The sequence below is a fragment of the Lissotriton vulgaris genome, chromosome 12 (genome assembly GCF_964263255.1).
Source record: "Lissotriton vulgaris chromosome 12, aLisVul1.2, whole genome shotgun sequence".
Lineage (NCBI taxonomy): Eukaryota > Metazoa > Chordata > Amphibia > Caudata > Salamandridae > Lissotriton > Lissotriton vulgaris.
Window position 1 is genome coordinate 111,786,912 of NC_141700.1, and position 27,869 is coordinate 111,814,780.

A 27,869-nucleotide genomic window follows, 5' to 3' on the forward strand; every position below is an offset into this window, starting at 1 on the left:
AGGAAGCCCACATTGTCTGCATTGTCGCACCCCTTCATGGGGTTATATCGCCATTGCTGAACTATTCTATCTGTTATGGTCCCAGAGAGAGCCTGGATTAACCCTATGTTGGGACGCTATTATCCAATTTCTACATGGAGCCAATGAGGCCTTGAGGTCCAGTAGGAGTGGTATTCCATCACAGGAAATTCTTGCCAGGGAATGGCCTATCTAGAGATATGGGCCGCTAATGTTTGGTGTCCCTTTGGGCAACTGCTATTGTGTGTTAACTGTGATACCCACGGGCAAGAACTCATGAAGACTTTCACAAAGTCCTGCTAAGTTTCCCCAGCTCGACTCAGAACCATTGAAGAGAACATACCCTCCCAGTAAGGTTACCAACCCGCGGTGACCATTAGGCTGGACTGGTGACTTGTCCTTTTTCCAAACAAAGACCTGCATCTCTTTGAGGGCTTTTTGTGGGTCCATGTTCCCTTTTGGGTTAGCGTTTTTTTGATGCTGGACATTTTTTGACTATTTTGGATAATGTTCCGCAGGAGGGTCCCCAACTTACTGAGTTGACTGCAGGAAGCGGCCAAAGACAGGGGTGGCCGATCCGCTGAGCGAGGGGAGCGTTGCCCCACAAAAAAATGAATAAAAGGTCTAAAGATATGTCAACTGCCTTTGACAACCTTATAGTAAACTCAATGAGTCCTGAGGTAGGTCTTTCGGCTCCATATTGACTCAGCCCATAGGGTAACAATGGCCGTAGATACAATGCTATAGAAAATGTAGCTCCATGTTTGTTAGAGTAATGAAAATCTTTATGTTCTTACATTCGCCCCAGAAGATGTTAGCAGCTTTTGGTTATAGGGTGACCAACCGTCGGTAAATTTCACGGACAGCCCGTAATTTGGACCTCACGTCCGTTGTCCGTGAGGATCCTTTTTACGGACGCCTTTTGTCCGTAATTTTGGGCATTGCAGGGAACAGCCTCAGCTCCCTGATGGGGCCGCCTTGCACTCCTCCTCGAAGCACAAGAGCAGCCCCACCCCGCCCATTGTCATTCTGTATGCTGGCTGATTGGAGAGTTACTGCATGGGATGGGCCTCCTCCTGCCTTGGTCTAAGGCAGCGCATTTTGTTAGATAGAAGGAATGTGCAAACACACAAATGCGGCTACAGAATCCAGTTCATTCAAAGTAGCTGGTGAAACAAGTTAAAAAGAAGGGGCCACGGGCTAAAGTTCTTTCAGTCTCATCATTTTAGAAAAGTGCTGTTTCAATATTATATCCAACAAAGCCATGGTTGCTGGATTTTTATTTTATGCATCTAACAACCATTGACAAAGCCAATAGTTCTGGCTTGTTGTAGGTGTAACGTTACTTGTTATTTATCTGGATACAATTACAGAAGAGGCAAAATACCAGTCCGGTGGCACACTGTGCTAAGCACCGATTTTTAGCTTAGGTGTTTTAAGCCCCACCCTTAATTACATTGAACACCCCCTTTTGAGAGACCCCCCTTTTTTTCATCCCGCTTAAAGCCCTGGAAACAGCACCATGTCTCATTTGCCTCATGTCCTAGCACTGTGCATCACACATGACTCATGACTTCCACTTTTTCAGATTGCCTATGTGCAGGGGCATAGTGAGCACTCCCCCACCCCACCCCTTGCTTTAGGAACTTCAAAGAGGGGGACATTCTTGATGGGCCTCTTCTGTCTGCAACTCTGCAGACAAAGGCTCAGCTCATAATTAATATGAAAAGGTGGGCGAGCGAGTAAGTGAAGGGATGGCTGGATGGGTTAGTGAAAGGGTGAATGGATGAATGAAAGGGTGAATAGATGGATAATGAGCGAAAGGATGGATGGATGAGTGAAAGGTTGGATGATCAGTGAGTGAATGGGTGGATGGATGAGTAAAAGGATGGATGAGTGATAGGGTCAATGGGTGGATTCATGAGTCGACGAGTAGAAGGATGGGTGGGTGGATGGATGGATGGAAGGAAGGATGGCTTAGTGAAAGGTTCAATGGAGAGAAAAGGGAGGATGGGTGGATGACAGAAAAGGTGAATGGGTGGATGGATGAGTGACTGGATGGATGAGTAAGTGAAAGGATAGCTGGATGGGTGAAAGGGTAAATGGTGGATGTGAGTGTGGATGGATTAGTGTACGGATGGATAGGGTGAAAAGGTGGATGGATGGATGAGTGAAAGTGTGGATGGAGGGATGGATGAGTGAAATGATGGCTGGAAGGATCCACGATGGATAGGTTTGCAAATGGATGATTATGTTTAGATATAAATGGGATTACTTATATACTATTGTGCGACCTCCTTTGATGTGTCTGTAAAACGTACCTTTTGTCCCGAAGTTTTGTCCTGCATTTTGACCCTTTGTCCTGAATTTTTACACTCACCGTCCTGAATTTGCACCCATGCCAGTTGGTCACCCTATTTGGTTATCTGTGTATCATACAATTACCGTTCCTTTATATTTACTTAAAAATACATGTCCTGGTCTGCTTAGACCTAACAATACCAGAACATTTGATTTGTGTGTATTTCCTGGTAACGTGGCCCATCCGCATTTCTAACCCTTACCGACTAATGTTTGACCACTCACTTTTACTGAACCTGGGGAGTCAAGTGCCCAGAGAGAGTAACTGGTTGTCTAACCGGGGTCCATCAGAATTCCTGGTCAAGGGTATCAGCGGTGACCAGGGAGGTCTCGAGGTCCGGAGGGTGCTTTCGTCCTATGGATAGCTCCGTACAGGAGCATGTTCACTGACAGCAGTATCTATACAGGATGTTGCTCAGTACCTGCTAACTGCACAACCACCCCAAAAAGGCTGTACATGCAGAAGTGGCCGGCACAGCTCGCGGGTTGTAGGATGGGTGCGGGGGGCTCACGGCTGCTTAAAAAAGTATTATAACAATACAAAAATAAAACTTACCTTGCCGCCGCCAGGTCCCGCGTCTCCTCTCCTGTCCGCCTGTGTCCGACTCCAGGTCGGAACAGGAAGCAGACAGCAGGCAGCCAGGCTCCCACCCCTAAGCCAATCACAACGCTTCAATGGAGCGTTGTGATTAGTCTGAGCGCTGTGACATGGCGTTCGTCCAGCGGCTGGAGGGGTGGGCATGTTCTCCAAGTAGGCTGTACTGCCGCCTGCATGGAGAACAGTGAAGTGTGCATGAGTGGTTTGGGCGACCAGAGAGGCCGACCAAACAGTCATTCCGCACAGGAGTGTCTACCACTCCTCCCCAGAGGCTCCGCCCCCTCACACAAGCTGCAGCAGGCGGACAAATTAAAATATGAATAACATTCTGTTGTTATAATTTTATTTTTTCCTTTCTTTGCTGCCCTGGCAGTGGGGCGACGCTCCTCCGCCTTAGCGGAGAAGCCGCCGCTGAAAGTATATAGGGAACTGGTAATACAAGGGGAGTCTGTTTAATCAGACTGTGTTCTGGACAGATTATTGACTTGGGCAGTCGTCCAATCACCCCATCCACTAAGGTACGCGAGAAGTGCCCACAGGTGTGTTCGGGAGAACAGCCCGCCCACGTCTCAGAGAGGGATGTACACACTCATCTTCTGCTACAAACAGCGTGGGTTCGTAAACACTGAATCACTGCAGCCGTCCTTAAAGTGAAGAAGATTACATCCTGCAGAGCCTCAATTGTAGAAATGAAAATGTTGTTTTCTGCTCAGACTCTAACTTTTATTTCTACTAAAGAGCAAAGACTTCTCATGTTAGGCCGCTTTCTTGCACATGAAGCGCCTGCGTCTCCCCTGGTCTACTTCGGCCGGACAGGGAACAGCAACCAGCCCTGGCAGATTGCTGCTCAAGCTCGGACCGGCCGTGGGGGTGCTCGTGTCTGGTGGTCCAGTGGACGAATGCGTCCATTGCAGGGGCCGGTGTTCGACCTCATGGTCACAGGTTCAGATCCTGGCGAGTCCACTCAGCCTTTCATAAATCTGAGGTCGATAAATGAGTACCATTGAGTTGGGTAACAATAAACATCTGTTATTCAGCGCCAAGATACCTACAGGTGAACGTGCGCTTTGCAAAGTTATGTTAGTGAGAAGCACCGCTCCCGCGCTTTTGTTACAGGGGCCAATGGTGCACCACTGCAGCAAAAATCAGCTCCCACAGGTACAAAACGGGCCCCCACCCCTCCTGCCCACCGGAGAAACACCGAGTGCCCGCTACGGCCAGTCCGGCCCTGCCAGGGACCACCACAGGAGGGAAGGGGGTGAGGAAAAGAAGCTATGACAGGGGGCTACAGGGAGAGGGAATCATGGGAACAGAATGCCACCTTGTTGTCAGGTTTCACCGAATGCGCCTACCTAACTAGCGAACTACATCTCCCAGAATTCCAGTGAGGGGGCGTGGCACTATAAAGGTAGGGGGGACCCACTACACTCTGTTCGTGATTTTGTACAACAAACAGTGTTTAGTAGAGACCTGAGAGGAGCGCTGAGTTGGTTTCCTCTATCTGGATTTATTAAGGGATTTTGGTTCATGTTTCCTGGTTAGTCACCGCTCGAAGGGAACAAGGACGCGCTTGGGAAATTAAGCGTCTTGTGGTTTTTCCAGCAGCGCGTGGAATGCGCTTTCAGACTGTTTGTTTTGCTTTTGGAGTTCCCGTTACCTGCGAAGTGCTAGGTGTTTGAAGGAACTCCAAGTGGTGATTGAAGGACCGGGACTACGCTACGCTGATTCCAAACAGTGAGTTGCATAACGGCGCGTGAAAGTTAACGCGTTGTTATGCTAGAGCGGAAGCTTTCTGCATAAGCGGCCAAAGAGTATCTGGCTAAGGGAATTGAAAGCGCTTAAGCCTTTTTCAGTCGGATTGATTGTCTCGTTTAGCGGACCACAGTGAGAACGGCGTACAGCGGTTTGACGCATACTGTGTACTACCGTTACGAAGTAAGTCACTGGTGTCTTAATAATTAGGTGCCAAAGCGGAAGGTAGTGGGGGGAGATCCTACACCTTGCCGTATTTGGAGTTGAGCAATCAAAGAGACTGCATTGTGGAACTGAGAGCGGAAGACGGTAGTAGGTGGCTACGTCTTACCGTGTCCTTATAGGATTGTATTGGTATTTATGTACAAGAGTGAATTAGCTTCTCACAAGAAGAAGACTGTTTTTGGATATCACAAAGGTTGTGGGAAATACACAAGTATATTTTTTGAGCACAGTTCAACACAAGGCAGGGTAGGTTCCACCACACTAGTAATAGGCTATTTTTGGGTTCTGTGAATAATCTGACAGTAACCGGTGTTTGTGTTCTTTAGGGGGCTAGTGTGACGTTTAACACTATTCAAGACACAGGGAGGAGGTGGAGCAATCTTCTATTGATAAAGGTGAATATCTATGCATAAGTAGCGAGAATGAAATGAGAGTAGGATCCCCTGATTGCCAAATTATAATTTGTGTGCTTGTGTTCTTGTCTTTCAGCTATCCCTTCCCTGCAGTCCCCTTCCGTCCCCTCCTTGTTTTGTTTCCTGTTATCCCTCGCCCTATCACTCGAACACGCTGTGTTGTTCATACGAGCGTGTTGGTGAGATCGGGAGGTGGAGTTATATGTGCATCAATCGGATCCGGCAGCGTGGAGTCTGACACTCGTTGTATGGCACATGCGCCATCCTAAAGCCGCTAAGGGGAAGCGAGAGGATCCCTTTGGGGAAGATACCTCCAAGGGAAAGAAATGACGCAGAGGGCTGGGGGTGACGATAGAAGACAGGGACAGAACTGACAGAAAAGAATGGGAAAAAGATACGAGTATTTAAAGAAGGATAAAATCATAACAATTCGTAAATATCTGTATTGTTTTCAATTTTAGAGGGACTCCATTGAAAAGATGAAAGAGCTGGTATGTATGACCAACATGTTAAGTATCTTAGAGGCCTTACCCCCCCACCCCCCTCCTCCATTGACGTTGTAAAGGTCGGCCCCGAATGACTGTAAGGATAATTCACCTGTTATAGTTGGGTAGGTAGTAATAGACAGCCACAGCTGGGGTGCCATGATAATGTGCCACCCTACCTGCAGTAGGTGTGATTGACACGCCACTGCACATGTGAGGGGCTACAAGCACTCCCCTCAGATTCCGGGCACCACGGGTACTGAGAGCAACAGTGACGTCACACAAAATGCTGGGGCCACCCCTACAGAATGTGAAGAAGGGCCCCTGATTCCCCCTATCTCAAAGATATTCTTCTTTCATGAATTCATCTGGTGTGGATGGGACCCCTGGAAGGGTTGGGTGGGGGTCCCCAGAAGGGTTTTTTGTCCCTGCTCTACCGCAGTGACTGTAGGGGCGGGGCCTACGTTACAGCTCTGGGGTGCAGGGGCCCTAGAGAGATCATGGGAAAGTGTTTCCCTTGAGTCCAGATCACACCCCAGCAGCATCATTTGTCAGGACTTCTGGGGCCTGACTGGCACCAGTGTGCCAACCCACCCAGCCTTGCTGATCTGCCAATCCACCCAAGTCCCGGCATTATCGGGTGCCCCTAGGGATCTTCAGTATATATGGCATATCAAAAACAGAGAGATTATGGCATGGTAAAGAAGAATTACTTGTTATTTATAATGCACTTCAAATCGCACGTCTGACGGAAAGTACATCTCTTATCATTGCAATTCAGCGGCTTACAACCGGTGCATCTTTTATTGCAAGAAGTGTACGCATAAGACTGGTTTAAGCTGAGGGCACAACTGCATGTTCCTTCTGGGTGGGGTGAATGGAGAGTGTTAATATAAAATGTGTGCTGCTGCTTCCCGGGGGTAGATATCACTGTTGGTGAATAACACTGACAGAAATGTGCGGAACATATATAGTTTTCTTTCTAATAAACTGAAGCATTGTTTATAGCACTGAGATCCCTTCTGCGTCACGGTGAGCTGAGTTACCCAATAGTTGATAACAGCGAAGAATGTGGCACATAATTTGCCTTTAATTAAACCTTGTGGCGTGAGGCGGACTTCCAATGGTGGATACTTCCATTGGTGGATAATTCCAGTGGATACTTCCAGGGGTGGATACTTCCAGGGGTGGGCTTCAAATGCTGAATACTTCCAGTGGTGGATACTTTCAGTGGCAGTTACTTCCAAGGTGGATACTTCCAGTGGTGGATACTTTCAGTGGTACCTACTTCCAATAGTGGATACTTCCAGCTGTGGATATTTCTAGTTGTAGTTGCTTCCAGTGGTGGATACTTTCAGTGGTGCATACTTCCAATGGTGGATTCTTCCAGTGGTAGTTACTTCCAGTAGGGGATATTTCCATGGTGGATACTTCCAGTGGTGGATCCTTCCAATAGCGGATACTTCCAGTGGTGGATATTTCCAGTGGTAGTTACTTCCTGCGGTGGATACTTCCAGTGCTGCATACTTCCAATGGTGGATACTTCCAGTGGTGGATACTTCCAGTGGTGGATACTTCCAATAGTGGACTCTTCCAGTGGTGGATATTTCCAGTGGTAGTTACTTCCAGTGATGGATACTTCCAGTGGTGGCTACTTCCAGTGATGGATACTTCCAGTGGTGGATACTTCCAGGTGTGGATACTTCCAGTGGTGGATACTTCCAGGGGTGGGGTTCCAATGGTGAATACTTCCAGTGGTGGATACTTCCAGTGGTAGTTACTTCCAAGGTGGATACTTTCAGTGGTGGATACTTCCAGTGGTAGTTACTTCCAGTGGTGAATACTTCCAGTGGTGGATACTTCCAGTGGTAGTTACTTCCAATGGTGAATACTTCCAGTGGTCGATACTTCCAGTGGTAGTTAATTCCAAGGTGGATACTTTCAGTGGTGGATGCTTTCAGTGGTACATACTTCCAATAGCGGATACTTCCAGTGGTGGATATTTCCAGTGGTAGTTACTTTCACCGGTGGATACTTCCAGTGGTGCATACTTCCAATGGTGGATACTTCCAGTGGTGGATACTTCCAGTGGTGGATATTTCCAGTGGTAGTTACTTCCAGTTGTGGATACTTCCAGTGATGGATACTTCCAGTGGTGGATACTTCCAGGTGTGGTTACCTCCAGTGGTGGATACTTCCAGTGGTGGCTACTTCCAGTGATGGATACTTCCAGTGGTGGATACTTCCAGGTGTGGTTACTTCCAGTGGTGGATACTTCCAGGGATGGGCTTCCAATGGTGAATACTTCTAGTGGTGGATACTTCCAGTTGTAGTTACTTCCAAGGTGGATACTTTCAGTGGTGGATGCTTTCAGTGGTACATACTTCCAATAGTGGATACTTCCAGTGGTAGTTACTTCCAGTGGTGGATACTTCCAGGAGTGCATACTTCCAATGGTGGATGCTTCCGGTGGTGGATACTTCCAATGGTAGATGCTTCCAATAGTGGATATTTCCAGTGGTGGATATTACCAATGGTGGATACTTCCAGTGGTGGATACTTCCAGTGGTGGATACTTCCAGGTGTGGTTACCTCCAGTGGTGGATACTTCCAGTGGTGGATATTTCCAGTGGTAGTTACTTCCACCGGTGGATACTTCCAGTGGTGCATACTTCCAATGGTGGATACTTCCAGTGGTGGATACTTCCAGTGGTGGATATTTCCAGTGGTAGTTACTTCCAGTTGTGGATACTTCCAGTGATGGATACTTCCAGTGGTGGATACTTCCAGGTGTGGTTACCTCCAGTGGTGGATACTTCCAGTGGTGGCTACTTCCAGTGATGGATACTTCCAGTTGTGGATACTTCCAGGTGTGGTTACTTCCAGGGGTGGATACTTCCAGGGGTGGGCTTCCAATGGTGAATACTTCTAGTGGTGGATACTTCCAGTTGTAATTACTTCCAAGGTGGATACTTTCAGTGGTGGATGCTTTCAGTGGTACATACTTCCAATAGTGGATACTTCCAGTGGTAGTTACTTCCAGTGGTGGATACTTCCAGTGGTGGATACTTCCAGGAGTGCATACTTCCAATGGTGGATGCTTCCGGTGGTGGATACTTCCAGTGGTAGATGCTTCCAATAGTGGATATTTCCAGTGGTGGATATTACCAATGGTGGATACTTCCAGTGGTGGATACTTCCAGTGGTGGATACTTCCAGATGTGGTTACCTCCAGTGGTGGATACTTCCAGTGGTGGATATTTCCAGTGGTAGTTACTTCCAGTTGTGGATACTTCCAGTGATGGATACTTCCAAGGTGGATACTTTCAGTGGTGGATGCTTTCAGTGGTACATACTTCCAATAGTGGATACTTCCAGTGGTAGTTACTTCCAGTGGTGGATACTTCCAGTGGTGGATACTTCCAGGAGTGCATACTTCCAATGGTGGATGCTTCCGGTGGTGGATACTTCCAGTGGTAGATGCTTCCAATAGTGGATATTTCCAGTGGTGGATATTACCAATGGTGGATACTTCCAGTGGTGGATACTTCCAGTGGTAGATGCTTCCAATAGTGGATATTTCCAGTGGTGGATATTTCCAGTGGTAGTTACTTTCAGTGGTGGATACTTCTAGTGGTGAATGCTTCCAGTGGTGGATACTTCCATTGGCTATAGTGGATATATTCAGTGGTGGATACCTACAGTGGTGGCTATCTTCAGTGGTGGATACTTCCAGTTGTGGATACTTCCAATGGCAATGGTGGATACTTCCAGTGGTGGAAAGTTCCAATGGCAATGGTGGATACTTCCAGCGGTGGATACCTCCTTGGTGGATACCTCCAATGGTTGATACCTCCCGTGCTGGATATTTCCAGTGGTGGATACTTCCAATGGTGGATATGTCCAATGGTGGATACCTCCAGTGGTGGCAGTGGTGGATATTTCCAATGGTGGATACTTTCAGTGGTCCTCAGTACACATCCACTTTGAAGAGGCTGGTCATAATCCACTTTCCGGCATCTAAACCCCCCACCCCGCCCCCGCGGGTGCAGTTTCAGGAGCTCTATTGATTGATAAATGTGGCAAAGGCCAACAATCTGCAGTCCAGCACTCATCTGTTTATTGCAAGGCTTAGCGATATAGAAATATTTTCTCCAATATTGATGCTGATAATCTATGGCTCTCTTGAGAAATAAGTCCGGTCGGAAGGAGCCTTTCGCTCCACCTCACAAGGCGTGTTAGTCCACCCCAAAATCAAATATCAGAGATAGATGAGCATCTTGTATTCCAGATGTTCCCTTGTGGTACAGGGTATCAGTCTCGTCCAGGGCGGCTCCTGGGTTTTGCCTCTTCAGGATATGTCTCAAGAGGGGCTTATTTGATTCAGAGCATGCTGCCTTTTTATATATCTGGGTTGCACCTGCTCATATATGCCCTATGCATCCTATGTCCTTTTCTATTGCATCAAGAGCCGTCTTTGGAGTATACGATGCACTCTACAAGGGATAGACAGATAAATATTGAGCACTCTGAGGATTCCTGTCACACGCAGTGGGAAGTCTGAAGGAAAGGATTCACTGCCAGAATGTAAAGTAATTGTTATATATATATATATTGCGCTTACTACCCCTGAGCATCTCCTCCTCATTGGCAACTTGGTATGCCCCATCAGTGGATATGATAGGCCACAAACTCCCTTGCATTGATGGTTTGTGCTTTAGGAATGTTAAGCACAGCATTTTGTGAGGGACTCTCAGCCAAATTATTCAAAACATGTGAATCTACAAGAGATCCAATGGTACTTTCAATTGTATCCCATGACATTCCCTCAATGTTTTTTTTATTTAAATCCAGACATAGAGTTTATCTCCAGAGAATACAAATGTCTATTTGGACCTGCTTTCCTTCTCTGCACATATGAAACTGAAGTATTTTTGCTTCTAAGCTTGGTGATAACAGGAACTACTCTCCCACCACTTCCGTGGAATGCAATGACTAAGAGAGCGCTGCTTTAGTTTGTGCACGTGGGAGTATGTGGTGGGCACAAGCACTCATTTGTGGGACCAGGACTTACTTTTCATCATCAGACTGACCCAAAGCAAGACAGGCAAAGGCAGAAAACCAGGGAGCATGGTCGAAGAGAAAGATTGGAAAACAGAGACAAGGGGGAGGAGACAGGGATAAAAAAAGAATACGTAGGAAATAAGATAAAGAGCAGTGAAGTCTAGGGTGGTGGAAGAAAGAGGTATGAGCTGGAATGAAAACCAGGCAGCTGTCTGTGCAACCATTGCACTGGGCAGAGTTGGAGGTGGGCTCCTAAGAGCAACTTTGGGCCCCTGTACATAGTGATTTACAAACTAAGCCTTGCTGTAGAGGATAAATGACCTGGGTTCAAAGTTGTGTCCCAGGGAGGTGTGTAGCGGGAACTCCTAATCAGAAATAAAAGTGTACCCACCCAAATTGTGGTTATTCGATAAAAGGCAGACGAAGTTGGCACTCAGAGACTAACTTGAAGCACCTGTTTGACAGCTGCCAACACCCTAAGAGCTCTAATTCCGAACCTAAAAATAAGGACCAGCACCCAGGCTAATAAAACACTATTTGGAAGCAACAAAGTTGAAGGTGTAATTTTTTATTAAAACTCCTGTCTGAAATCTAACATTTAAAATTGCCCAACTATCCAAAATAAGCATCCTAATATCTACGAGAGAAACACATCTCTATCACTTTTCTCTCAGGCATTTGGTATTATTCAGGATATTTATGGTATGGCCAAGAGGCAGCTTTTTTGCCTGCTTAACTGTTATTCACATTTTTATTCCACTGACCACATTGTAGAGCTTAGGTGAATGGGTAAGCCTACTTCCACCCGTAGCTGTTTTTTATTGAGAATGATGTGGGGGGGCGGGGGGGGCGGGTCATCTGGGGACGACCACGCACCGGGTGACACTCGTGCAGGCCAGTCAAGGGCATACAAGGGCCTTAATACAAGGGACAATGAAAACACAACCACACTCCAGTTTGCTAGTGTGGACCGGAAGCCACGAGCGACCCCGGTCCGTTTATTTAAACTCTCTGGCCACGCCTGGCCAGAGTGCAACATTGTAAGGTGGTGCTTCCGGGGCTCTATCTTGAAGATAGAAACACTAGACCGTTACATCCCATCCCAAGTTAGTTCTTTAACAAAAGCTTCAACAAGAGTGTCAACACGCAAAGTCTGCAAGTCTTTGCTTGGGCCGGGGATTCAGCCTCAGATTATATGGCCGCTGGTGAACTTCTTAATCTTGCTCAGGACTCACCCTCCGTGGAGATGGCGAAGGTCTCACGGGAGGAGCCGCTGGGGATTCTCTCTGGTCGTCTTCCGACGGGTCTTGACGAGGTTCAACACTGGGAACCGGCTCTGTGTTGTGATATGTCCCGGTCGATGGCGGTATTTGCTTGAACCAGGACATGTTTCGTGTTATCTCTTCGCCATCCGGTTCCACAGTGACTTCACAATCCACGGTTCAGCTTCATAGGGGGTACGAAACTTCCTGCCAGGCCGCCGGGTTCGTATCAGCTCGGAGTCTCCGGGGACCAACAACCAGTAGCTTGCCCTCCGTCCCCAACTGGCTTTGTCATTGGCGTGCCGTCTTCGCTCTTGTGTCGCAGCCGGGCTGTAAGGTTCAGGGACCCAGTTGTCTGCTGTGGGCAGTAGGTCACCCCCAGGGCCAGTCAGCATGAGTGCACAGGGGGATCGTTGTGTTGTGCTATGCGGGGTGCTTCTGGTCTCCCGGAGGAAATGTTGGAGAGCTACTTCCGGGTCTGTCTTTTCCGCAGTTGCTATGTGCAGAATTTTATTGATCATTCGCATAAACCGCTCGACCTCCCCGTTGGCCTGTGGCCATTGCGGAGTGATTCGGTGATGCTTTATTCCCAGCTTTCTCAGAAATTCCTTGAATTCGCTGCCTTGAAACGGAGGCTCGTTGTCTGTCTTAATAACGTGAAGCAGGCCGAAAAGAGCAAAGGACTTGGTGGAAGGTGCCACTTCCACTATTGGGTATTTAGTGTAACTGTCAACTAGGACCACCGTGACTCTCCCATCCGGGAAGCTTCCGAAATCAAGGCTGACCCACGACCATGGGGACGGGGCTGGATCCTCTGTAATTACCGGAGCCGGGGCTTCAGGACAGCTGGTAAGTTGACAGGCTCTGCAGCTGCGAACAACTGTGTCTACACTTCCTTCTAGACCTGTAAACCCCACTTTTTCCCCCTTCTTGTTTTCATTCTCCGAGTGCCTTGGTGGCCTTCATGCACAAGGACAGTGGCTTGCTCTTGTAGGCCTTTTGGAATGACAACTCCTGATCCTCTCAGGATGACTCCATTGTCTGCAGCACTGAGTTCATCACGAACTCTCCAAAACTGTCCTAGTCGCGTTCTGTCATCTTCACTCCAGCCATGGACGTTTTTGAGAAAGTTCTCCCATGATCCGCCCTTCAGCGCGTCGGCGGCTCGACGTAGTACCGCATCAGTGTCAATGTGTGTCTTGATTTCATCAACCGACATCGCGCGAGGACATGCCCACTGGGAGAACATGTTAACAAACTCTTCGGTCTTTGACTCTTGATCTGCATCGGGTTCAGCTGTTGGTGCCTGGTGTCGGGATAAAAAGTCAGCAGGGTTCTTTGCTCCAGGCCGGTATACCAATTCCATTTGATACTGTTACACCTGTATCGCCCATCGTTCTATCCTGGGAGGTGGATGAGGGGCCGTTCCCCTGAACAAAGGGAGAAGGGGTTGCTGATCTGTCACCACTCGAAAAGGGTGTCCGCTGACGTAGAGGTGGAAGTGGTTGCAGGCCATTTCACAGCGAGCGCTTCTTGCTCGATTTGTGAGTATCGTGCTTCTGTGGCAGTTAGTGCTTTGCTCGCAAACGCCAGCGGGACCCAGACTCCGGGGTCAGTCTCTTGGGTAAGAAGCGCCCCTAGACCAACTGGGCTAGCATCAACCAGCACCTCTGTGGACTTAGTCGTGTCGAAGTAGGCCATTGTGGTACTGTCCAACAGCGCCGATTTTGCATGATTGAAAGCTTTGTCCTCAATGGGCGTCCACTTCCACTTCTCTTTCTTTGTGAGGTTCCGCAGAGGTTCAGCAATCATGGCAAGGTTTGGAATGAATCTTGCACAATATGTTGCCATCCCCAGGAAACTTCTCACTTCTGACGCACTGGTCGGGGCTGGGGCAAGCTGAATGGCCTGAGATTTTCTGGGGTCCACTTTGACATCGTCTGAGCTGAACACATATCCAAACAAATCGATCATTTTCTGAATAAATTGACACTTGTCTTTATGGAGAGTTACCCCATGCTCCGCTAATCGCTGCAGCGTGGCTCGCAGTCGCCGATGATGTTCTTCGATCGTTTTGGAGTGAATCAGGATATCGTCGCTTACGTTAAGGACGCCTTGAAGACCTGACAGGATTGCCTTCACTGCATTTTGAAATATCTCAGCCACTGACGATATTCCAAAATTTAGTCTCTTATACCGGCGGAGTCCGAGATGAGTTGAGAACGTTGTAATGTATCTGCTTTCCTCCGCAGTCGCAGCTGGTGATAGCCAGCATTTAAATCCAGATTTGAAAACCATTGTGAGCCGTTTAGGTCAGTTAATATGTCATCGACTGTTGATGTGAGGTGCCTTTCCCGTTTTATTGCTCGGTTGGGCATCCTCATGTCTATGCAAATTCGAATTTTTACTGGCTGTTTCGGTTTTTCGGCTATGACCATGGGCGACACCCACGGGGTGGGACCTGTTACCTTTTCGATCACCCCTTGTTGTTCCAGCTTCAGGAGTTCTTGCTCGACCAATGGTCTCAGGTGAAACAGGATTCTCCGGTGTCTGAGGGCTATCGGCTGTACCGCTTTGTCGATATGCAGCTTCACGGGTTGCATCTTGATGGTTCCTAGCCCTGTGATCAGTTGTGGGAAGAGGTTCAAAATATCATCTGTTTGGAGCACTTTTACTGAGTTGGCAAAAGCAATTAAGTTGAGATCTTCCGCGGTGTGGCTCCCGACAAGCAGGTCCTCTTCTCTGTTGACAACATGGAAAGTTGTTGTGACTTCTTGGTCCTCCGACTTTACTTGGACCACCATTTTCCCTCTGAGGGGGAGTGGCTTCTGACTTCCGTACATCAGGATTCGGATCTTGGATGGGGTGAGTTGTGGCCGATGATGTTCTTCGATCGTTTTGGAGTGAATCAGGATATCGTCGCTTACGTTAAGGACGCCTTGAAGACCTGACAGGATTGCCTTCACTGCATTTTGAAATATCTCAGCCACTGACGATATTCCAAAATTTAGTCTCTTATACCGGCGGAGTCCGAGATGAGTTGAGAACGTTGTAATGTATCTGCTTTCCTCCGCAGTCGCAGCTGGTGATAGCCAGCATTTAAATCCAGATTTGAAAACCATTGTGAGCCGTTTAGGTCAGTTAATATGTCATCGACTGTTGATGTGAGGTGCCTTTCCCGTTTTATTGCTCGGTTGGGCATCCTCATGTCTATGCAAATTCGAATTTTTACTGGCTGTTTCGGTTTTTCGGCTATGACCATGGGCGACACCCACGGGGTGGGACCTGTTACCTTTTCGATCACCCCTTGTTGTTCCAGCTTCAGGAGTTCTTGCTCGACCAATGGTCTCAGGTGAAACAGGATTCTCCGGTGTCTGAGGGCTATCGGCTGTACCGCTTTGTCGATATGCAGCTTCACGGGTTGCATCTTGATGGTTCCTAGCCCTGTGATCAGTTGTGGGAAGAGGTTCAAAATATCATCTGTTTGGAGCACTTTTACTGAGTTGGCAAAAGCAATTAAGTTGAGATCTTCCGCGGTGTGGCTCCCGACAAGCAGGTCCTCTTCTCTGTTGACAACATGGAAAGTTGTTGTGACTTCTTGGTCCTCCGACTTTACTTGGACCACCATTTTCCCTCTGAGGGGGAGTGGCTTCTGACTTCCGTACATCAGGATTCGGATCTTGGATGGGGTGAGTTGTGGCCTTGGATTTTAACTTTTATAGTGTTGCAAACCCATCACGTTGACTGTCGCTCCTGTGTCAATCAGGCCGGTCACTGAGGATCCGTCAATCTCGATGTTACATTTCGGCTGCAGTCTCCGTCTTTTCTTTAGGTCACTCGCGAACAACACAAAATAGCACTAGTCATCTTCTTCAGTCGAGGAGTCATCTAGGCACTGATGATAGCGGGATGGTGTCTTCACCGGATGCTACGTCGTCAGCTCTTCTAGTGCTAGATGTCTCACAGCGCCCGTTAGTGTCTTCATCCCCGTGGTACTCCTGCCTCAGAGACCTCCTCGACACACGCTTGCGAAGTGGTTCGGAATTCCACACTTTGAGCACGTCTTCCCTCTTGCTGGGCAGCCATCGGGGTTGTGTTCCTCTCTCCCGCAATACCTGCCTCGCCCACTCCGACCTGGTGTGCGGATGGCGTCAACCCGCTAGGTCTTTACGCTGGCTCCGGGATCTGTTTGTCGGTTGAGTGCGGCCTCCATTACCGTTGCTCAGATGTCCGATAGCTCATGGGAGCGCGCGAGGAGCAGGATCTCCTCTAGGGTGATGCGTGGCTGCCGAAGTATGAGCGTCCTCAACTGCTTATTGCGGCAACCTTGGATGAGCTGCGCCGTGACCTCCTTGGTCGGATCATCCTCAGTGCAAGCGCTCACTAGTTCTCTGAGCCTTGCGTGGAAAGCGTCCATCGTTTCCCCTTCTCTTTGTCTGGACTGTCTGAATTTGAAGCGCTCATAGTGAGGGTTGAGCTGGGGATCAAAATTAGCATTTAGGGCTCTGACCGCAGCATTGTAGTCATTGGGCGCACCAGTGTTTGGAAGATGCGCAAACAGTTTATATATTTCATCTCCTCCAAAGTGTAGGAGCAATGATCTTTTGACTGCCTCGTCTGTTTCCCTAGTTGCGACAAAATAATTGTCCAGTCGCCCAATCCACACTGCCCACCTTGGCGCTGCTGTCGAGGGATCAATCAGCTCGCCAAAAGGGGGTAAGGCTTGAATCTGTGAAGGTGCTGAAGGTGGTGGTGGTTGTGCAGGCGGTTCAGCTGGTTGCTGGGCTGCAGCTGGGGCCTGTTGGTTCGACATGGTGTGTCACTCAGGATGGACGACACTTGTCCTGGCACCTTGCTGGTCGACCTTTTGCCTCCACTAGTGCTTGTCTGTTGCCTAGGTGTTGTTATTCTCGCCCCTTCTGTTTGTGCTTTGCTGTATTTGCCAGTGCTTGTTGCCTTCGGAGGCACAGTGCCAGTTGCTTTGGCTTATGCTTGTTAATTCCTGCCTCCCTGTATTGTTGCTGTAAGCCTTGTACGTTTGGTGGGGACCCACTACTGATGTGTGCCACCGTCTGCCTCCGTAGTCGCTTGCCGGCTGAACTCTCGGCTCACTGCGCTCCGCGCTGTTCTAGACCGTGCCGGGCCTCGACGTCTACTGCGCATGCGCGCTTACTCCTACGCCGCATATCATCTGGGGCACGTCGTGGGCCTTTCTGCTATTTCTATTTCTATTTAAAATTATTTATACAGCGCACGTACACCAGCGGTTTCATGGCGCTTTGCTGCTGGGTGCGTGATCGCTGCGGGCCAGCCACCGGTGATTTTTCCTCAACTATTGACTTCCTGCGCTGCTCAACAGTCTTTCGCCGCTGCCGCTGCACCCAGGAGTTCTCCGCGCACACCGCCACCAGTCAGTGCGGGCGCGGCGCCTTCCTTCGCAGAGCCTCGGTGCCGCTGTCTCCACTTACATGGGCTGCTTTCGGCGATCTTGCTTTCTGGATTCCACCCTCGTCGCCAGTGTGGGGGGCGGCAGGTGATCTGGTGACGACCACGCACCGGGAGACGCTCGTGCAGGCCAGTCAAGGGCATCCAAGGGCCTTAATACAAGAGGCAATGAAAACACAACCACACTCCAGTTTGCTAGTGTGGACCGCAAGCCACGAGCGACCCCTGTCCGTTTATTTAAGCTCTCTGGCCACGCCTGGCCAGAGAGTGCAACATTGTAAGGTGGTGCTTCCGGGGCTCTATCTTGAAGATAGAAACACTAGACTGTTACAAATGACGGATTTTTGCTCATAACTTGAGCACATTTTCATAAAAATAAGTGGATGTCAGTGCCAGTGCGCCAAAACTTTACTTTGTCAATGTTTTTTCGCTTTCCATTCTTTATATTTTTTTAATTTCATCATCCTTGCACGTTTAAAATATGCCACTAGGGTACAATAATCATAAGCCAACTGTACGTTTTATTTGCATCAATCAAAAATAATACCTTCAGGTTATGAGTATTAAAACTAAAAAAGAGTTTCTATAGCTAAGTCCATCTATCTGTTTGGAAGCACCTGTATTGTTCTATTAAGATATATGCAAAGGTTATTTTGTTTAATTTAAAACATTGCAAGCATATGGCAACCACATTCACGTGGCAGCAGCATGTGCTCTCTATGTTTTTTGTGGCACATGCTTGTAATAAAAAAAATTACATTAACTTGTCAAGGCTAGACCAATTGGCTATGCCAATGCTTGTTTAAGGTTCACGAGGGATTTCTGCTTTAGGTGTGTGGCTGGAGCCTGAACTAATGAAGAGTGAGGTATTTCTTTTTCCGACTTCCTTTTCCTTAAAAGCTCTCTTAACTTGTTTTGAAGGAAAAGCACATTTTACATGCGGAAGCAGCCACTAACCCTTCCTCCGTTTAAGCAGCTGGACGGCCCTGGACTCCAGTGAAACTGCAGGAAGTATCCTGGCATCGCCCCAGAGTGCGATGGTATGTTTGGAACTTGCTGACTGAAATGCGGAGAGAAAGAAAGTTCAGATCAAATGCATCTTTCACCTCTCTCTCTATTGATACCCACTGCAGGCATTTCTGTGGGCTCCCTGTCCGCTCTTTCTCGCTGTCTCATTGGCTCCTCACCAGAATGAAAACAAAAGGAACAATGGTGGCGCGTGCCACTGTGCCCTAGGGTGACCAATCAGGGAGGTGAGAAAAAACAGGGAGTCTGAGGGCAGGTCTTGAGGGCGTGAGTATTCACAAGGAATGTTCTTATTGGATAAAACATTGGCAAACTCTCTTTGAGAGGGCCCAGTGGGCAGCCAACCTGTGGGCTGCGGTTGTCCGGAAACTGAGGGCCAGCATTGTTTACTCCGCTCTGCCCGAGGGAGTTTTAAGAATCTTGGATGATTCATGTGTCGTTTCTTTCACACACGAATCCAGCAGCATATTTCACAAGGCTCCTGCAAATATGTGTGCAGTGCGCTTTCTGTTGCGACACTGTAATACTAATGGAGCAAGGTTTCGTGTAAAAGAGACTTGCACGGATGCAATCCACTTGTTTAACTTACTAACGAAGTTATTAACAAAATGTTGTGAATGGCTAATACGCACCACATGAACACGCGGGTTAGTGAATCTTGCGTATGTGGGTACTAATGCGGCTAACAATGAAGACGGACTAATACCGCTTTAAACGGGGATCTGTTGTGCGCATGTGTCAACTGCATCTACGTAGTATGACGCATTCATGCTTGGTGGGAAATTCTGGAGCATGAGCAAAAGACACTAAAATAGAGTCTTGAAGACTTGCGTGCATGGCATCTGCTTGCTTGAAACGAAAACAAGCTATCTTACTAATGCTAATGCGGGGAAGTATTAATAAGTAAAGGAAATAGAGTAGAGGTGTGTGGTATACAGTGCAACCACTTTATTTGTGAAATGAATATTTGTCTTTCTGAATTTATCACTAGTGCCTATTTGGGCCTCTCTCGCATAACTGAATTAAGCTGAGTGACGCGAACTTCCCGCATGCCCACTGAGTGAAGCCATGAAGGTCATGACTGTGCATTTGAAAGAGAGCCAAGATTGAGTATTACGGCATGGGAACGGATAGTGAAGAGTTCGACGATGAAGACTCTTAGTCAAAATGTTATTATATTGTGTCGAAGTGAAATGTGGAAGCGTATGAGAATCAAATTTATGAATACAAATTAAGGGGATGGGTTTGCGAACAATAGTTGAACTGATTTTAATGACATGTAAACATGGTGTGATTGAGCTTCCCCCCTTGCCTGACCAATCATATTTCGTATCTTTACGATATTGAAACTTTAGTGGGTGGAACATGAAGAACGAAGGGTATAATTAAGATAGCCTTAGTTAGTTGGATGAGATTGAAGGAGAGAGCTCTTTGCTGCGGGAGATGCTGTTGCTGGGAGAGATGCTGTGAGATGTCAAACCGAATGCAGAACCTGAAGCAGAACCTTCTATCCTGATGTAATTGAGTTAGATCAGAAGATCGCGGAAGAATCTCGAGGAGGAAGAGAGTGTCAGAGAGGGGTGTGGCACAATCGTTCGTATTTTAGAAAGTCATCTATCTTGTCCAGAATCCTGTCCTGGAGTCCTTGTCTCCTGACCTATCCCGGGGGACCCTCACCAGCCCTTTGGCCAGGGGGTTGGTCTTTTACACCATCCTTGGTACATATAATTTCTTGTTATTATTGATTTCCTTTTCTCTCTCTCCTCTCCCTTTCTGAGCATTGATTATTGTATGAGTCCGAAGTATATGTTTGGTGTTTATGAATTGAATTTTCTCTCCTATGAATGACGGTGACTGCACTGTATTTTGGAATGGTTCACATACATTAATTTAGATAAAGATGTAAAAACTTGCCGAGTCTGTGGTTATTTACTTTTAAATAAAAGGTAAAGGTATGTTAATTATCACCATCAACTAGTTCAACTAATGGTCCATCGACCAGAGGAAAGATCTGTGAAGGGTTAGTTAAGTGATAAATGCCTATACAATGAAGGTATTGAATCAACTATTCCTATACAGTCTGTGAAAAATTAAACGGAAACCCCCTCAACCAACCAGCGTTTTTTTACCACTTGTGAGTTTATGGGCCCAGGTATATGGCATGGGAGTATCTGTTATTGGTGAACCGCTGGATCAATACCGAAAACAGCCCAGTGTAGCCGGACCCTTGAATGTCAATGAAGGGGAGCGGGTTCTAGTGCCTCAGTATCTTGGGAGGAAATCTTAATGATACTCCATTGTCATCTGTCCAAAAGGCTATTTTTATTGGGAACAAGCAGGGCAAATCTACTTCCTTCGGCTGACGCGCTCGTGCTAATCTGACTTAACCAATTTACTAAGCAATTTGTCACTAATCTATCTCCTCACCCCAAAAAAGTCTCTCCCCATCATTCCCTGCCATGCCCCTACACAATGACGATGACCCACAATGTTATGTAGACCCTCCATGTTATGTCATAAGCTATGTGTGCAGACCACTCTTAGAAAACCCATCTACTTGTTTCTGTTGCTTGCCCAACCTTAGACCAAAACCACCTAATTGATTCCTTTTTCCTCCTCTCTCTTCACCTACTTCCTCCATCCCCCCTGTCTTACGCTTAACCATCTCTCTGTATTTGCCCGCCTCAACCGCCATCAGAAAAAAACCTACCCAAAAGGGTTACTTCTGCGCCCCAGTTCCACATTACAAATCTCACTCACCCTCTACTCCACTTTTGCCACGAGAATCTCCAAATGCAACGTATCCCCCAGCATGGAAAGGTGCACCCCACCGTGGAAGAACAAAGCTAGGCACTGATGCCTGACCTTTATCTGTCCATTACAAAATGTATCATATGATTTCTTCTCATCCACAATCTCTGCTCTCCATCCTGCCTTTGTGATGCTACTGACTGTAAGAACTCTATCTAACCACTTCCTGTATGTCCTCTTCGTTAATTCTGCCAATGAGTTTCCTCCAGATTCCGCATTCTGATCTCCCACAAATCTTCTAGGACTCTCACGTCTGCTCCAGATGCTAAAGCATGGAATCTCGTCCACTATGAAAGAGACAACTCGCCAGATACTGCTTTGTTACACCTTCCTTCAATCTAAGGACATGCCTACCTCCAACATAGAAAGTTGTATTCCAAACACATCAGGACCAGCACACTAAACAGAGTTATCACATGTTCATTCGTGGTCATCATTCTGTTAATCACATGTACCACTGCTTGGTTATCATTCACAAACGTCACTTTTTTATTCCGCGACTGCTATCCCCTGAAACGCCCTGTGAGCACCATCAGGAAGAATTCTAGGAAGGCTATCCTATGGTGATTGCCCTTCCACACCTGTAGCCATCTCTCAGCGCACCACCGCCCTTTCTATTACAATACAAAACTACTGGCTTATGATACAATGAAAATATCTCAAACATCCACTTCAAGAGTGTTGTCTTCAACCACAATGTCACACCATTGTATTGATCTCAAAACTGCATCCACATCTGTAAGTCATGTGTCACTCTCTTTGTCTTCTGTATTCCGTGGTGTGATTTTGTTGCCCGTCTAAGGGCAATTTCCGATTATCTGCAAAATACCCTACCTGGGGACACCACTTTACTGGTGAATTTTAAGTGTCCGAGTACTCTTTGCAGTTTACTCAACTCACATTTTTTCTTCCCCAATTACTTCTTTTTGCAATACTCTCACGCAGAGTCTTTCCCCTGTCTGATGCAACACAATCTCAATAGAGCACTGGCGGCTCGTAGTAAACTCGGATTTACGACGGAACAGAGGATAGTAATCATTACCTTCCTCCCTTCCGTCGTATGTCTGCGTTTACTACCCCCACACCCTGCCCCTCTCCGCCTCACTGCCCCACACCATGTCCTATGCGAGCCGCCACTGCCATGGAGTGTAGCCCTTTGCTGAGGAATGTCAGTATACGAGTTGGCCCTTCAGTCTTTTCTGCAGCCAACGGTATGCCAAATGTCCTTGCCACCCTTTCCAGCTTCTTTATCAGTCTGGTACAGAGGTCTCTAACCTTTTCTGTAGTTAGCTCTACTTTTGTTCAATGAAAATCACCCAGAGCTGCTATTCATAGTGTTGTACTAGTCACCACATCAGGCAAGATTACCTTATAAGATTACCAGCAGTGATCACCTCAGTGCATGAGTTGCCCGAAGTAATGTAAAAATGGCTTTGCCAATTTGGAACTCCTTTACATGGAAAATACATAACAGCCAGAGCGGCAATGCCCCACCATCAAGGTATTACTGTTAGTAATACAGCTGCCCATCACCACATGATTTATCACTCAAATATCAAAATTAATTTTGGCAATTCAACACAATTTTTCTCCAAATATCAGCTTATGCGTTCTGAAAATCCACGCTCTTTCATCTGAAATATACATTCTATTTTCGGTATACATATATTACTTCAGCCAAGTAAAAGTTTCAAACTACCTACAGAAAGCTTGAGCGCTACCAGAAGCTCACGAGCTACTCGTTGGATAAGCCTCGTGGTACATTCACCTGCAGTGCAGCACCGGCTCTGACCTTGCCACCTGCTGCATTACCCCCCCCCCTACGAGTGTGCTGATTTTAAAATACAGCACATGCCACTGAGCACCCATGTGGCATAGACTTTTCACCATAAAAGGACCCTTGGAAAAGAATCACAGGTAGCCAGAAGTCGCCTTCTGCCACTTGTCACTTCTTTGTCTCGTTTTGCTGCCACCACTTCAGGGTCCTCCTGGCAGGCTCTTAAATTCTCTGCCATCTACCTCTGTGCTTCCCCTTACAGGTATCAGTGGCGTAACGAAAGTCTTAGGGGCCTCCCTGCAAAGTACACAGAGGGGCCCGCTCTGGATTTTATCCGGAGCTCTCTGGCCGGAGCTCTCTGGCGTGAGTGCAGTGCTGAGGGGGCCCCCTGCAGTCCCTGGGCCCCCCCGCATTGCAGGGGATGCGGGCGCCTGTGTTACGCCCTGACAGGTATCCAAAACTCCTGCCTAAATCTGTCCTACAACAACTTTGACAATGCCCCATCTGGGTACATCAACTGCCCAGGGTACATGTCATCCGGCTTCACTAGTGCAGATGCCTTTCCATACCACCCTTCTGTTGCCATCCCTACTCTCCCCTGCTGTGTTATGGCCTGTGTCACACGTGCAAAGCCAGCTTTAGGACTGGGGGCACCAGGTGCCCCTCATCTCTTCATAGCCCCTCTCTCACATACATTTCATTTCTTTTTAAGTGCTGGTAAAGGCTGGCTTTACTAATCCAGTCAGCTATCCACACAAAATACAGATCTGTCCATAGCTGCAGGAACATTAACCCTCTGCGCTACTTTATGGCGAGTCAAAACTGCCACTATTCAAAACTCCGATCAATCTCTCTAGCAGGAGCATAATCACAAGAGTTATCTTGAAATTTTGACTATTTTATTGCTGCCTAAAATCTGGACACACATGGAACTCTGAATCAGCTGCTTTTAAATCGTAAGTTATTGCTAAACATAGCACCCCCACCTTAGGTCAGCGCCCCTTCTTGGTCAGCCCCCAGTGCGGCTGCACCGGTCGCACTGCCCTAAAGCCGGCCCTGCATGCATGCAGTGCAAGGATGGGGGCTTACTGTCACCCTTGGTGCGTTCATGCCTACATTTGTTGGGGTACCTATGTCAGGCTCCACTGTTGCAATTACAATTACAATTTATAGTTCCAGCAAGCCCTCACCAGGCCCTGCCTGACTGTACACCCCACCGTTCCTGAGGTAGAACACCTGTGAAAAGGATTATAGGCTGGGCCACTGGAATTATGCAATTGTGAATTTTGCATAATTATATACAGATTTGCCGCATAATCTATCACCTGCAGCATAATCTGCAAATTTGAACAAACAAATTCATTTCTAGCTCAAATGCTTCAAAAGTTAAAAAAAAACAGCGACACATGTTTGCCGCACAGTCAAGGCCGTCTGCAAAGTTTGACTGGTCACTTTTCTATCGCTTATTGCTATATTTGGGTATTAAACCAGTACTAATAAGGTGCAACCAAAGCCCAGACCGTGTTTGTCAAGTTTAAAAATTATGAAATAATGAAGTAATACTACTATAAAATGTGCTGCATTATACTGCATAATTTGCCTTTTCTTGCCGCATAATTTACTTAACCATGCCACATAATTTGGCCCTCTCCTGCCGCATAATTCCAGCTGTCCTGTTTATAGGGCAGTGGCAACCCACTCAATATGAGCACTTACTGCAATGGTCTGGTGGGGTGGCATGTGTTCTAAACACAATTCATTATCTAGGTCCCCACAACATTTTTTAGACAACACACTCTTCCTAGATCTGAATTCCTCTTCATAGCAGAGCCAAGCCAGGGCCCCCAAGTTTATACCGGCCTCCTAATGACTTCCATATACTTCCACAGCGCCACGACTTGCACGATTTCTCACAAATCATACTCACATTTATAGTAAATGCCCCCACCGAAGTATTACTATTAATCCTCACCTTGGTGCAAAGGAGTACCATTGAGGTGGGTAACAATAAACATCTGTTATTCAGCACCAAGATGCCTATGGGTGAACGTGCGCTTTACAAATACACATGTTATGTTATGGTACGATTGGCTAGTTGACATCCTCTGCTTTGGACTCCTCCTTTCATTTCGTCTCCTTGAGCAGTAGTTTGAATATGTCCACATAGTCATTGGCCTATTGGTTCTCAGCAGCAGGTGCCACCAAGCGGGTGTGTCTGCTGTCCTCGCGGACTGTAGATCCACTAGTTTTTCCAGTCCGCCCGCTGTCGGACCCATACTGACCTCTCCTCCCATCCGTGTCCCTTTTCCCCTCTGACTATTATGCCCTATCACCATCTCATCCTTCTCCTTTTGTTTGTCCCTTTGCTGGGGACTTACAATTCTTGTGGTCTCACAGGGGATGAGTGCACAGCTCCCAAATTTCCCATCCCCTCATTCTCTACTGATGAAGTGGTGGTGCTCAGCTGTTGTGATAAACATCTGTCTCCTTCACTGGCATCCCCATCCTGATCTGACTGCACTTTATCATACCACCCCCCATCTCTTTTCTGCTGCTGCTCCCCTCTCAGCAACAGGCCCCTTGTTGTAAGTTTCCGCCCTGTCAAACTCAGCCTCTGCTGATTCTTTGCTGCTTGAGCTCCCTGCTTCGATGCCCGCATCGCCCTTCCCCACTAAACAGCCTTTTCTTGGCATTGCCCCAGAGAACCTGCCAGTCCCATGGATCATCACCAGCGTGGGCTTGTATGAAGTAATTCCGCATGCGTTTAGCATGCATGCCTTTACAATGGCGTCATTAGAACGAACGCGTTGTTACAACGCGTTCCTTTCGCACGCAAATCATTACAACGACTTGCCTTAGATGGGCGCTGGACTTTGGAATACTATCATTTACTGTTCCAACTCCAGTCTGAGCAACAGTAGGGAAGGTAATGGACTTAAACTCCAATACGATACACAAGCATTTACAATGCAATGGTCTCGGCATTGTTAAAGTTCGAGCCATTGGCTTTGCTCATGACATTATTTTTATTTATGTTTTAGTTTTGAAAACATAAATAAATGACATTGTCATTTACAATGCCAATAGCTTAATAGCTCGCAAATGTGACACCTATTGCATTTGCACCCACACAGAGCCACCCACACAAAGCCACCCACACACACATACAGAGCCGCCCACAGAGCCATTCACATACAGCCACCCACACACACAGAGCCACCCACACAGAGCCACCCATGCACACAGACAGAGCCACCCACGCGCACACAAACAGACAGAGCCACCCACGCGCACACAGACAGAGCCACCCAATCAATCAAAGCATTTGTATAGCGCGCTACTCACCTGGAGGGTCTCAAGGCGCTAGGGGGGGGGGGGTCCGCTACTTTTAGAACAGCCAGGTCTTGAGCTGTTTCCTGAAGGCAAGGTGGTCCTGGGTCAGGCGGAGGTGGGTCGGGAGGGAGTTCCAAGTCTTGGTGGCGAGGTAAGAGAACGACCGCCCCCCTGTGGTGGCTCTTCGGATGCGGGGGACGGCGGCGAGGGCGTGGCCGGTCGATCGAAGCTGGCGACTGGGAGCGTAGAAGTTGAGGCGGCTGTTGAGGTATCCTCGGCCTTGGTTGTGCAGGGCTTTGTGTGCGTGGGTGAGGAGGCGGAAGGTGATTCTCTTGTTGACCGGGAGCCAGTGCAGGTCTTTCAGGTGTCCGGAGATGTGGCTGCGACGGGGGATGTCCAGGATGAGTCGAGCTGAGGCGTTCTGGATCCGCTGGAGTCTCTTCTGGAGTTTGGCGGTGGTTCCGGCGTAGAGGGAGTTGCCGTAGTCCAGTCGGCTGGTGACAAGGGCCTGGGTGACCGTCTTCCTGGTCTCGGTGGGGATCCACCGGAAGATCTTGCGCAGCATGCGAAGGATGTTGAAGCACGACGAGGAGACGGCGTTGACTTGTCTGGTCATGGAGAGGGAGGAGTCCAAGATGAAGCCCAGGTTGCGTGCGTGGTCTGTTGGTTTGGGTGCGCTGCCTAGGGCGGGAGGCCACCAGGAGTCGTCCCAGGTGGAGGGTGAGGATCCCAGGATGAGGACTTCCGTCTTGTCCGAGTTCAATTTCAGGCGGCTGTTCTTCATCCATTCGGCTACCTCTTTCATCCCTTCGTGTAGGTTGGCTCTTGCGGTGGCGGGGTCGTTGGTGAGGGAGAGGATCAGCTGGGTGTCGTCGGCGTAGGAGATGATGTTGAGGTTGTGCTGGTGTGCGATGGCTGCGAGGGGACTCATGTAGACGTTGAAGAGGGTTGGGCTCAGCGAGGAGCCTTGAGGAACGCCGCAGATGACTTCGGTGGCTTCTGATCTGAAGGGGGGGAGGCGGACTCTCTGTGTCCTTCCGGCAAGGAAGGAGGTGATCCATTCCAGTGCCTTCTCCTGGATTCCGACGTTGCTGAGGCGCTGTACTAGGGTGCGGTGGCAGACAGTGTCGAAGGCCGCGGAGAGGTCTAGGAGGATGAGGGCCGCTGTTTCTCCGTTGTCGAGCAGGGCTCGGATGTCATCGGTTGCTGTGATCAGTGCGGTCTCGGTGCTGTGGTTGGCCCGGAAGCCAGACTGCGAGAGCGACCCACGCACACACAGACAGACAGAGCCACCCACGC